Genomic DNA, 14,090 nt, shown 5'->3' with positions numbered 1-14,090 from the left:
GGACTTGTGCTCCCTCAGACCCTTCCCAGCCCCACTGCCCTTCTCTGGACACGCTGCAGCCCCTCAATGTCCTTTTTTTATTGAGTACTTTCTTTTATGTGGTACTCTTCACCACTCTGATGACACCAAGCATTGGAATTGGTGCAGCTTACAGAAATTATAAATGTTATGCTACTTTTTAGGGTTTCATTCTGATCTTTTAATTGCTTTGTTTTATTTAGGCTTTTCTTTTGGTATCAGTGAAGTTATTGAGAGCTGCTTTCAGACGGTATTGAAAACCAAGTACATCTTGCATTTTCAAAACTGTGTTGAGTTGCTCATTTTTTGTTTTGTACAGATCAGAACCAGCTCAAAATTTACCTTATTGGTCTTGGGGTTCTTCTGCCCATGATAATCCCTTTCAACTCAGCATATTCTATGATTCTTAATATTCTGTAAAGAGACTTACTGATTTAATTCCAGATCCTTGAGTATCCCAAAGGGGTTCTGGATCAATTTGTGTTTTTTTTCTTCTTTCCAGGATACAACAGCATGCTTCAAAGATCTCATGATGAAGATAAAGCTAGAAAACATATTGATCTTTTGTCTTCATTGCATCTTTTATTGTTCTCAGACATGTTGTGTATGGTAGAAGCATTTCAGCAAATTGATTTGGAAGGGCAGTTTCTAAAAACATATGCAATTATATAATTTGTTCATCTGTTACCTCTGAATTTTTAAAAATCATATGTTTGTGGAACCTAAGAGCTGTATCTTGTCTGAACTATGAAGCCCCCATCCGACCCATTTAATTAACTTCTGGAGCCTATATCAGTATTGTTCTGTTCAATTGGCCAATTTCGTTAGATGGAAACTGTATCCTCTGGTAGATACAGTTTCCATGTAAATTGTTAGCTGGTTTTAGAGGGCTTGTCACTGCACCCAAGTGAATGTGGATGTTGTGCAGTTGTTAGCCATGTCTAGATCAAAGCCATTGGCAGAAGTGTTGGAGAGCAAAGGTTGTATTTTAATAAGTGTCAATAAGAAAGACTCCTCCAGGTGAAGGAGCGTGTGATTCAGGGAGGACTTGGGCTGCCTCCTGAGATACACCAATCCCTGCACTTTATGGAGTCAAGCTCTTGTGTTTGTGCCAAGTGCATTCCACTCCATATGGCACCAAAGAGCAGGTTACCTGAGGAGTTTTTTGTCCTGCCCTAACAGAGTCAAGACTCCAAGGCTCAAAAGTAAAGGCTCTCTGCAGGTGTGTCAGATCTCATTAAAGCTCCCTGTGCAAGAAGGGCCTTTGGACAGATGGCTTGTTTGATTCATTTCCTCAGTCAGTGCCTCTGCCTCTGAATGAGAGAGAGAAGGTACAGATACATGTCTTTGGGTGCACATGTCTATAGACACAGACAACATGGCACTCACATCGTTTTACAGCAGCCCTTTGCTTCCTGTGGGGACCTGGCAACCAGGTTTGTGGGGGACTTATTTACCAACATAGAGATGGGGTTTAAGAGGAGTCTACAGTGTGATCTTGTTTCTTTCTTGCCCCAAATAGTCTTCATATTTTAAACATGCACCTGTGTTCTATAACTTTAAAGGCACCGTTGAATTATCTGTGGCTTGCTTGTTTCTATGAGTGCTACAGTGAGAAATATTTCCTTTGGTGGTGTCCTCGTATTTGACTAGTGAAAAAACAACTTTGGACAGGAGGTGCCATGTCAAAGTACAAGTACCCATTTCTTGCTGTCACCATGTTTCTTTTAAAAAGAGGAACATAAAAGAACAGCACCAGAGAGAGGAAGAAAAAAGCTTAAAAGAAAGCTGTGTAATGGAATTAACTGTCAGAGTACAAGGAGTTTAGTTATTTCCACGAGTGAATTATTTTCACTGGAGTAATGGACATTAATGTAAAAGTTAATTTGGTTATAAAATAACAGTTCATCTTTCTGAGAGCTTCATTACCAAGTTGACCAGAGGTTGTGGAATGCTGAGCTGGCTGCCTTTTAAAATGAGTGTCAGGAACTGTCAGAGGAGGTTTGAGGGTAAGGGAAGTATGGGGACAGCAGCTTCTACAGCTGCTCCTGAGCCTTTGGTTTGATTTTATAGCAGTAACATCAGTTCATGTAGCCATGTGCTGGCCCGCTTTTGATGAGTGTTGATCACAAGCACATCAGCAGATCACTGTCTGGTTATGATGGCCATGAAAGCAATAGATAAATGCCCAGGAATGTCTTCAGGCTTGGTACTGAAATGAGCCCCAGGATTTTGTAGTTGGTCTATGTCAAGGACACAACTGCAGAAGAGTGTAGGTCCTTAGATTTAAAACATGGTAGCTAAACCTCCCTGGTAGTAAGTTTGCATTTTTATTACTGTAAGTACTGTATAATGTTTTTCTAATTAAAGTGATTTAATAGTGACCTGGAAAGGAAGTTGGCTCTGAGTTAAGTATGGATTTATGGAGTATTTTAGCAAAACCACAGCATGTGCTATGACTGCTATTTATACCAACAGTGTAACAATGCTTATAGCAGCGTGGGTGAGGCAGACTTCAATACCACCCCTTTATTTAGGGTTCAGCCTTGCACTTACAAACTGAGCTACACCATCTAAACATTCAACAGACTTCTTCACCTGCTTCCTTTGTTTCCTATTGCAGTGCTAATTTCTTATCTCTGTGAGTGCACAGATGCAGTGCTTTTTGGAAACCATTTTCAGTAACTCTGTTTCAAAGAGGGAAGAGTTTAGTCAGTTGAGAGACATTTTGTTGTCTGCATCACTTGGCAAAACCTCACTGACTCCTTGTCTCAAATGTGTAATCCTCTAGATGTGCCTGCTGTTGCTCTGGTACTTTCTGTGTATCAATAACAGAAAAGTTTGGGGATTTTTTTAAAGTCAGAAAAATACTCCGGTAAAAGAAGGTTGCTGTTGCTTCCAGAGAGCACTGGGACAAAGAGCACTGTTGGTAGGTAAAATCCTTGTTGCAATGCAGTTGCAGTGGCTGATCTTCCATCAGGTTGCACTGTGCAGTCCTGAAGTGTTCTGCTTTTGTTATACAGTGGTTTGCTCAAGAATCTAACTTGAACACAAATTTTGCAAATGTGGATGTGTATGATGTAAGCAATGCAGTGTAGTAAGTAAGCCACTGGAAGATTCTGAACTAAAAAAACCATGTTTGGATTCTTAGGAAATGTATTCTTCTGCTTTCAGTCTCCACATTTAAAAACAAACCCCAAAATACTTCTTTTGATACTTTTTTTTTTTCCAAGTAAGACAATAAGCTCTGTGCAAAGAGCAGTACTTGGAATTATTTCTCTTACACAAAACATTCTAAAATGCATCCAACTTATCAGTTTCCCACTGTATATAAACCACAGCATTTTAAAACTACATGCCTTGTTAGGAAATGGCAGCTGCCAGTCCATTTCTCTTTTAATGAACTTTGACAGAAGGAGCTGTGGTGTGTGCTTTAGTGCATGCTAATAGAACATTAATCATCCCAGTGAATTCACAGGATGTTCAGTGCTAGGCTGGCACTGTGGGACAGTAGCCTACTTGCAGAACAACAGTTTCCTAAGGTGGTGACAGAAGTAAACGTGTTATTCACAGATTTAGTCTGTAAGCTGAGGTATGTTTATACTTGTTAGTAAGTGTCCTAGGTGTTTATTTTCTTGCTCTGCTTCCTTTCTCACTCACCCCTTACCAGTTTTAGGTACTACAAGCTGTGTTGTGGCTGAGATTGTCTTCCAAATTTTGAGATAGATTTCAAGATGCTCATGCTATGCAGCTGCCCATCATTATTTGCAAATACTGCTTCTGAAGCTGCATCCAAAACTGCCACATTGGAACCATCCACAACTGCCCACTTGGACTCATATCCTCTGATTTGCTACATTTGATTTTTGTGAATGCATACATGCTGTTCTTTTCTGCATGAGTAATTTTTTAAAAAAAATTTGGATCTGCTCTCTCAAAATGAGTGACTTGTTTATGACATCTGGTAGGTATGTCTTAAAATAGACCCACTTTCCTTCACACTTGTACTTTCTACCCTCTCAGATTTCCTGTCATGTGTCTTTCTAGACTTGGAGAACATCTGTCTTCTAAATTTAAAAAAAAAAAAAAAAAAAAAAAAAATCTACTGCTTCAGACTGCTTCACATACTCCTTAAATTTTAATTTTTTATGATTCCTGTGTAAACCAGACAGTGACCAGGCAATGGGTGAGCCTATTTATATTTCACTGGTGTGTACTTATCTGTTCCTTCTGTTCCTTTTTCTTTCATCTGATGCATCATCATTCTTAAGTAGGTGCCTCAGCATATGTGCAGGAGAACAGGACTCTCCCCAGGACTTTGGAATGATCAATCTGCTCTTCTCTTTGAATGAAAGCCCTTTCTGCTCTAGTCCATTGATCTATGGCTCTAGAGAAGGCAGTAATTCAGGAACGGGCCTCAAGTAATTTCTGCATCTCTGATGATATTTCACAGTGTTCATTAAAGCTACTAGGAAATTGTTGGTTAGCTCAACAGAGGGTATAAGTGTAGGAAATGATGAGACACTTTTTTATTTCATTGCTCTATAGTCATACTAAATATTTCCTCCATGTCTTTGGAATACAGAGATGTAGAGCATTTGGCAGTGCATACCCTCTCCCACAGTGTGTGTCCCTTCTGCTTTTGGCAATATATTTGAACACTAGCATCCTTCTGAAGTGACCCAAACACAGGAACTCTTCCGTCTTCCTGGGTGTCCCTGGGCCCTTCCAGGTCTGTAACCAGCTGACCTGTTTGCTGCTTGGTTCCACAGATCAGGTAAATGGAAAAAAATCCAGATTTTAAGTGTGTAGCCATTTGTCATTGTCAAATGGATGGAGGAGGCTTAATCCAAAGAAAGCTTGTTGATTAACCAACAATCAAATGCATATAATACTAACAGATTTTACTTTGTAAGAGGATTGCAGAAGTGGGTGGATCTATGTGCAGCCTCAGAAACTTTCTGAACAACAGTTCAAGTGCTGAGATCTCTAGTTTGAGTACTTAAGCAATGTAATTTAAGTATAGATTTGAGTGCTGGCCTCAGAATTAGTGCTGGTTTCAGGAGCAGAGTGAGTGCCTTGTGCTGCCGCAGCAAGGCAGACATTGGTGCACAGTCCAACAAGGCATCAGCCTACCAGCTCTTCTGCAGCTTTCCTCAGAACCTTACCCCTTACCAGGGGAAGAATAGGGGAGATACATAAAGCATTTTACCATTTGCCAATCAGATGCGATCTCTTCATGGCCTGAATCCTGCCGGTAGGAGAAGGGATTACAGGCAACCTAGACCTTGATGAGTCACAGCTGTATCCAATAAAGATAAGTGTGATAAAAGGGGTGGGTTGGCTGGTCAGGGGAGGACCTGGAGGAAAAGGGACTGAGAGGAGCTTGAGGAAGGAGCTGCTGAAGGAATGATTGGAAGGACTGGGCTGTACAGGAGAGGGAATTACTGCTGTGAGGTCAGTGTGGGTCTGTAGTCAGAGCCTGGTTTTGGAACCTGCAGTCATGATCTGGCTAGGTAAAACCCTGCGTTCAGAGTCTGCAAACTGGTACGTGCAGTCAAAGTTCAACAGGAAACAACTGGCCATCAGAGGCTGCGAGGGAAACCTACAGTAGGAGCTTGCGGCAGCCAGGATCAGTGAATGGTTGGAGTCAGGATGGCTGAGCTGTAGAGAGCAATAAGCCAGGACCCTTTTCATGCTGTGATAAACAAGAAGTCTGTGTCTGGGCTCATTTCTACCCTCTCATGAGAGGGCTGCTGTAATATTGGCTTCTCTGGGCTTTATGAACTTTATTGAGTACTCTTACTGGGCTGCCTGCTGTTGCTGCAGGCTTTGAAGGAGAGGGTTGTGCGTATGATGGTCTTGGGTACTTTGTGTGTGTACCAAGGGAGGATTTTGGCTTTTTCATAGCCCTGTAATGTGCAACTGGTGAAGAGGACTGGGTCCAGAGTACCAGGCAGAATTCCAAGTCCTTGATGACTTATTAGAAGAAACAGATATGGCGTTCATCATTTTCTCTGCCAAAACAGTGACCAAAACACGTAAACAGGCTGCTGTTCCTCACTTGGAGCAGTCTGCAGAATAATGTGTGTGTCAAAGAACAACAAAGTCCGTGCATGTACACCTGTCTTTTCAGAGCCTCATACTTTAATAAATATTATTGTCACTTGCATGCAGATGCCTCATTTGAAGATCTCAAGTTCCCTGTTGTCACACATCTGGTTTCTAGAGGAATCTGCAGTGGAAAGCAGTCATGTAACACATTTGCTCAGTCATTTGTTTCTTGCTTATTTTTGGATGTTGTCTATTTGAGCTGCAGCTATGCTGGCTTTTCTTTAGTATGGGTCTCCTGGAGGGTTATTGCTGATGGCATCTGTGGCCAAAGCTGGTCTGGAGAGATGAATTATTTAATGTGACTAATGCATTTAATGGACTTGATGATCAATAGTACTTACAACAATACCATAGCAGGGAAATCTCAGTTGAGAGTGAGAGATGTTTTCCTATATGATAAAAACAATTTCTGGGGAAGGAAGTGGCTTTTGGACACATTTTTTCTCCTATAAAATGGACTATTTCCCAGTGACTTTAGTAGAACTGTGTGTAGATCTTAGTTTTATCATGAGTCTTAAAATAGTTGGTGTTTCCTTAAAAGAAACAAACTCAAATTATGTGAGAATCTTCATGGGCTTTTATTTTTGAATGCAATGACTTGTGATAAGGAATGGAAGTTAAAAGGATACCTATGAACCATAGCAGAAAATGAACACTAATGTGAAGCATCTGAATGTATTAAGGAGAAATTCTGGTACTTTAAATCTAAATCCAGGAGTCACAGCATTTAAATGGTGGAGAATGTGCTTTGTTCCCCTGTTGCACTTAAAAAATATTTTATCGAGGCAACTTCTTCTGTTTTTTTTTAAGAAATTGATTTTTTTTTTCTTTTATTGAGACTATGGAAGTGGTTACAACGTGTTACCTCTTATATTTGTGTTTGAGTGGTTTTGCATACCAAATTTCCTGGGTAGGAATTGCATCATCTTGAAGAAAAGGTTTTCAGTTTTGATTTGGGAAAGCTGAAAGTAGATAGGTGTATTGGTTTGAAAGCGAACCAGTGGGAGATCCCAAGTCAAAATTACAATTTAATAGGAAAATTAGGATAAAGGCAATAATACAGAGCCACTGTCTTACCCTGAGAGAGTTGAGATACAACCTGACACTCTGTTTGCCAGGGTGGGTGGTAGCAGTCTGATTAAATGGGGGCTGCAGGCCTCTTGAAGTGATGGACTTGTTTCTGTTGAAGCAATGGTCCTGTAGAGAGGTCTGGTCTTCCTCTGAAGGTCCAGTGGTGGTTATGTAGCTCTTGTCCTCTGGGAATTCAGTGGATAAAGCTGACTGTGGTGTTCCAAATCTCACATTATATCCAGATAGAAATGCTTGGTTCCTCCCCCTCAGTGGAACATATCACAATGGGATGATGTAATTTTATCAGTCATGCAGTCAGACTGTGATGGCCAATTAACAGAAGATATTCCCCGGAGTTATCAGGGATGAGTCATGGAAGAGATAAAGAACATTTCCCCACCTGTTTTCAGCAGCTTATGGAGGTGGTGATAGAATATGTACTTTTGGTTACGTCTTGCATTATAACCTAAGACAAGGGAAAAGAGAAAACACTAGAAGAAAATGAAGCTCAGTTTCCAAACCAAGTAAACTATTCAAGAAAGAAAAAATGAAGCTGTGGCAGAAATGCCAAACTCCAAGATTCAAAAATGCTACTCTGCAAGTAGTTTGACCTGAAAGAATATTTGGATTGTTTTAACCTTTGTGCTCCTTAGCCATGAGCATTAAATGCTTCCAACACCTCTTTGGGCCCAAACTTTTTTTTTTTTTTTTTTTTTTTTTTTTAAATGGGGGATCAAAGCTGTTAGGAAAGTGTGTCAGTTCAAGGTACAGGAGGAAATACATCATTAGTTGGACGCAGTCCAGGATAAAATTGTAAGAGGTGTAATGATACCTCACATAGTGAGAACCAGCTGCAAGGCCAGTGCAACAGTAACAGTACACATTCTATGTGAATGTTTGCTACCAAAAAAAAAACCTCACCAAAAGCCAACAAATAGAAAAGTTGCCCTCAGAAGTTGCAAGTCTAATGATGGAATTACCTGGCATGGGCCAAAAAATGGAGTAGGTGAAGGAGCAGTAAGAAGCCTTCCTGTGTCTGTGCCTCAGCTGAAATTTCTGTAAACATGGGGAGGAACTGAAAGCCCTTCACTCACACTGGGCTGTGGTTCACAGCTTTGTAGGCTTTGATCATAAATATAAGGCAAGGCATGGATGGGAAATCTGGCCTTATTTTTAGGAAAACTACACTGAACAACTTTACATGAGATGATACCTTCAAAGCGTAAAGTTAAGACGGCTTTAGAGTGACCATGAGTTTTGTCCTTTGTGCAGTAACTTTAGTAGTGTTCTACTGGAACAGTTTCAGACAGAAAGTGAAGATGTCTGCACATACAAGAAATTAATGGGTGAAGAGCTTTCCTAATTTCCATGGGATCTCTGTAAAAGGAAAAAAAAAAAGGACTTATTAGTTCTCCTCATCTAGTTATAAAGAGCTAGATGCTAAGATACATGTGTGGTTTTTCCTTTGACAAAATCTGAGGAAAATTGTGGTTAGGAAGCAAACAAACAAACAAACCCATCTAAGCATCCTCTCAGGATGTGACTCCTTACAGTCCTGTTGTCATTAGTGAGACCAAACTGTAAGAGGATGTGTTTGCCATACAGAGGGAAAAGGAGGTTTTTTTAATCTTTTTTTCCTGATAATCTTTTCCACAGAAGGTCCCCTTCATCTTTGACTTTCCCAGTAGATTTTAGTCCCTTTCCTTGTATTTGTTTCCAGTGGAGCAGTAGTTCCACACTCCAGTGGTGTTGTGAATCAACAGCCAGGCTTCAGTGATGAGTTTGACATTCATTAATGCTAATTATTCATGCTCTGTGTATTGTATGCTTCACATGTATATGGGCCTCAGATCTCTACAGCAATTTTGTTTGATTAGCAGAGAGTTTTCTAAAATCCATTGTTTTGTATGCAAATTATCCTCTCTAATGAAAATAGGGGTGATATTTTTCAAGCCATGTTGTAATCTCCCTAAATAAATGTCTGGAAGTGGGCCCTTGTCCCACTTAGATTGAAGCTGGTTTGAAGGACTGCTGCATGAAGTGTTAAATTTAATCAATATGCCCCTCTCCAGGTCCATAGCAAGCTGAAGAGTGTTGATATCTGATCCAAAGGAGGGCAGTGTTTTCTTCCTTTTTCCTTGAAAGGAGCAGTTTCCTTCAGTTTGTTTGAAAAAGTCTGACTAAGAGACTCCGCATTTTTTTTAATTGAAGTTGCTGTGGCAGTTGTTACTTGGGTCAGCAGAGTGCATGGTCAGCTTCCAATTACCAGTAACTAATGGAGAAATACATTTTACTAAATCATTGCCTTGATATAGTGTCATTGATTTTAAATTATGGGTGAGGCGATGAGTGTTCTCATATGCTCGCAAAGCAGTTCACCAAGGTGAGCTAGACTAACATAGTGCTTGTGGCATACTAGGAGTGCGTCTACCATCAGTTACTACAGCATAATTTGGGAAGTCCAAGGCTAGTTAGTTTGCATGTCATTCTGCTAAATATTTCTAACATTCATGTCCAGTTCTTGTAAATTTTTGGTTCTTTTTAGTTTGCTTGGGTTTTTTTACAGGATGTATTTCTGAGCAGATGAGAAAGTGGAGCTAAACAAACCTATAAAGGCTCCTGTTTTGGTGGGAAGGTTTGTTTGATTTTTGGAGTGTCAGAGTAACAGAAGTCAGCAACGAATTCTTACACACACAGAGCAAGGAAATCAAACCTCAGCATTTCCAGTTCTGCTTTTTATTGTTGTTCACCCCTAATTTTAGCACTTTTGTGCTGTGAATCTAATATCCACAGAACATATCCCTAAGTTAAGTCAGTTTTGTGTGATGAGGCTCGAATAAGTAATGCAGTTGTCATCTGTGCACACAGGTTTAAAAAGTTTGGCCTTTGGATATATAAATAAATATTGGGTATTCAAGGTCTTTTGGTGGTTCAATAAGCCTAGCAACATTTGTAATGCTGAGTTTCCCTGTACCATAATTGCCTTAACAGTAAAACTTATTTCAGGATTTAATGCAGAGAGCAGTAATTTGTGAAATTCTTGCTTACAGCTGTGCCAACAGCCCTGCAGAAAAGCTTTTTCTTCATTTTTTTAGCTCTGAAGTGCTTTTGATTTCTGAAAAAATATTTTTTAAAATAACACTTTGCCAGAAATGCCACCTAGAAATATAGCAGTTTCCTATAGAAATTAAAAAGTGTGGCAAGAAAATTTACTTAAGTGTAGTCCTTTGTAACAAATACATCTTGAGCTTTACCGGCATCTCCTCAGGCTCTGCTCTGCAGTATTTTCTCAAAGAAACTGTGAACCTCTTTAATTACTTTATGGTTTATATTTATGTTGTGTACCTGATACTTAGCCACAGATGGGGAGTTCACTGTGTTTGATGCTGTACAAATGCAGAACCAAAGGATCGCTGCTCTGAAGAGGCTGCAGTTAAGGGAAAGTAAGAAGAGGTGGAAGCATGCAGAGATAGTGGGATAATGTTGGCTGTATGTCAGGCAGTATTTTTAGCACACCCCCAATTTGACTGTTGTCCAAGTTTTCTTTAGAGCGTCAAAGGAAAACCGTGGAGAAAGGTAATTGGGCAGTATTGTTGCAGCTGTCTTTAGGGAATCACCAGTTCGGGAATGTAACAATGAAGCATCCATGCTTGCGTGGCAGTGTCGTCTGAGTGGAGCATCTCAGTAAGGCACAGGAAGGTGAGGGAGGAAGAGAACTGCCAAGTCTGAGCAATCAAAATGAGTTCAGTTTGTAGTAGAGAAGCAGCTGCTATTTGAAAACTACAAGGAAAGAGAAATGGCCCAGTCAAAAAGAAAAAAAAAAAAGACGCCAAGAGAAATTATCTTTGCAGTGGTATTTTGAATGAAATAAGACAGACAAGATTGCAGCTGCCAAGGCCACGGAGAAGGATGTTGTGGTAATCAAGATGAGAATCAGAGTTTCAGCTGTGTGGATGGGTAAGAAAAGTCATGGCTTAGATTTGTTATCCAGTAAGAACATAACAAGACACACAAGTCGTCTGCTTGTGCTGAACAGATTAACTTCTGATGGAAAGTTCAGGTCATCTGCCTCAAGCAGGTGTTTATTAAAACAGTTGTCAAACTGTTAATTTCAGAGGAAGTGGGAGGGAGGGTGAAAAGACAGATGAAAGAGGTAAAAAATAAACTGTAAGAAGGTTTTTAGCACTGCTTTCATATGTCACCATACCACAGCCAGAGGCTGATGGCATATATCTGATCATAAGGTGAAAGTTGGTCTTTTTCTTCATTATTTCAGTGTTTCTCAAATCAGAAGCCTTGCTGCTATAACATTGAAGGAGTGTTGTGCATCTACCCTTAGAGGTGGTGATTCTCATCAGGGCCTCCAGGACTTAGTAGATGCACCTCTGCCTCAAACTCCAGCAGAGCAACTGACTGGCCTTAGATTATCAACCGAGCCCTGATTTATGGGTTTGCACCAGCCCTGTGTTTTGTTGACACTAACCACTTTCCTAATGAGGTTTGACTTGATTCTCCTTCCTTAGTTCATAACAACGTTTGGGTTCTTTTAAGTGTTACTTACTGAAAATGCTGTTGGCTGGAGTAACAAGTACATCATTTCTCCCAGTTCACGTTCCAGCAAACCAGTTTATTTGTTAATTAAGACTCCAGACAGAATCTGGCAAACAAGTGATGGCAGAATTTGCTGCTCTCTGGAATATCTAAGGGTGGTAATTGGGCCTTTTCTTCTTCTGACATTCAATCTATGGAATAAAGCTTTAATGTCAATTGATTTATGTGGTTAAAAAGATAGCTAATTCTGTCTCAGTAGTACACTTCACAGATATAAAGCATTGAGTCCTAGTGAGTCATTACTATATTCTGTTACCGGGGATCTTTCTTGTGTGGTCCCCAAACAATCTTTTTCTATGTAATAAATATGAGTTCATGTGAAAGATAGCTTGTAGCTCAGAAAACTTCCTTGGAATATTTCCCTGTGAAATCCTGTTGAGAATGTGAGGGAAGAATTGCTTCAAACAAGCAAAAGTTTTGATAGCTACTCCTTTTACTTGGTTAGGTGATGAAAATAAGTCCTGAATTCACAAAAGCTGCAGTTGCACCTTGTGAGATTTTTGAAATACAAGAGAACAGTGCTGAGACCTGGGAACTCGTTAGGTAGAGTGACTTTGCTACTTAAGGAGGAAAACCCCACAAAGCACAACCCATTTATTACAAGGGGAAGCAAGATTTACATTTCTGAATAAATGTGTGGCTCCTTCTGTTCCTGAAGAGCAGTAGGTGGTGTAAGAAGAGGAAGGAACACAAAGAGAGCTCAAAAATCACGTAACCTGTAATGCAAGGTTGTAGATGCCATGATTCCTCTTTTCTGCTAATGCTATCTTTTAAGATTTCACAATCCAAGAAGGCAGACAAGGTCTTCTGCAATAATTAGAGAAATGAAAATTCTTTTCCTTTCAAATGTGGTGCAGCAGAAGAATGTGTTCTCCTGAATCAGCTTTGAGGATCCCAGGAACCTATTCTTTGCTTAGGTTGCTTATGGAAGAAAAAAATTGAACATTCATGAGGTGAAATAATGGTTGGTTGGCCAATATTATCTTTGCTTCTTGAGTGGCACCTTAACTACACCTGTAAGTTCAATGTCACTTGAGAGACTTGAATAACATTTAACTCTTATGTTATCTTGGGGTCATTTTATGCCTGGGTCTCCTATTTCAATAAAAATGTCAATAGGAATTGCAATTACAAGTAAATATACTTGAATTACAGCTTCCCTTTTGTGAAATTACTGCAACAGGAACAAGAATTTGCCATTTGTTTTTCATTGCCAGAGATTTGTTATATTTTTTTAATTAAAGTTCAAAACTTACTTAACTATATTTTGTAAATATGTGTTGGTTTATTACCAATACCAGCCCAGTTATTATTATGCACACAACCTGGATCTCTGCATTTGTTATACCCCTCTTCTTTGGGTGTCATGGCTGGAAAGATGACAGGTTTCACAGGTTCTGCAAAGTGCATGTTCAAGTCCTTAAAGGCTAGTACATATAAGAAACAAAAACATCAGCGTGGTTGTTTGTTGAAATGGTCCCTATATTTGTAAGTGGTCCTGCATTTCCTTTTAGTCTGTGCTGCTGTGGAAGCAGAGAAAGATTAATGCTTCTTAGAGACTGAGACACTAGGAAATCAGAAAACAGAAATTCAAACTCTATCACTGATAGAAATGTCTAGGATAAGTTTGGGCAAGGTCTGGTGCTCTTCTCCCTTTTTCTCATTTGGGAATCTCTCTGCTCCTATGATCTCTCTGGCTCAACTGTTTGGACTGTTTGCCCTACTCTGGAGAACCATTTGTTATTTTATATTTGAGCAACACCAATTTTAGTTGGGATTAATTTATCCCTTTAGTCACCCGTGTTCTCATTTGATGCTCAGTTGTTCTTCCTGTTCCAGTACTTGTCAAATACTCACATGCAGTTGTTTGAAAAAACGTTCAGTTTTCTAGTGAAGATTTAAATATTTGATTAGCAAAGTTTGAATGCAGTTGTCTTCAGAATCTCATTGCCTTGGCTATTGAAAGCAGACTTTGTTTCAAAAGAGAGGTGTCTACTGTAATAATCAGGGCTATAGCACAATCCTGTAAATCAGACTTTACCTCAAAAGGATCTAGCCACTACTGTGTGACTTTCAGGATTTTTAGATTTTCAAGGAATGTAGAAAAACCCACCTACCTCTCCATATTTTCAGTTTGCATAACTTTAGATCAGAACATTTTTTTGGTGCTTGAAAATTAAGTTGAGCAGTGTGGTTATTCTTTTGGGGAATAGATTCTAAGTTTTCAGGCCCCTGATCTTTTGATTTGGTATTTCATTGCACAAATATAAACCCAT

The 14,090-nt window shown here is 39.6% G+C and overlaps 1 long non-coding RNA gene across 2 annotated transcripts in view; it reads left to right on the top strand.

Annotated features, from left to right (window-relative positions):
• The first annotated feature begins 5,383 nt into the window (after window positions 1–5,383).
• The window catches only part of LOC136291394 (uncharacterized), a 35,684-nt gene continuing 26,977 nt past the window's right edge, over window positions 5,384–14,090 (top strand). For both annotated transcript variants that reach the window (XR_010721517.1, XR_010721516.1), the window contains exon 1: window positions 5,384–5,475. This is a non-coding gene — a long non-coding RNA (uncharacterized lncRNA). The remainder of the gene's footprint in view (window positions 5,476–14,090) is intronic.

Source organism: Chamaea fasciata, unplaced genomic scaffold (genome assembly GCF_029207755.1).
Source record: "Chamaea fasciata isolate MVZ Bird 193981 ecotype frontalis unplaced genomic scaffold, bChaFas1.0.hap1 SCAF_6, whole genome shotgun sequence".
NCBI classification, from domain to species: Eukaryota; Metazoa; Chordata; class Aves; order Passeriformes; family Sylviidae; genus Chamaea; species Chamaea fasciata.
This window is presented reverse-complemented; position numbering and strand designations above follow the sequence as displayed.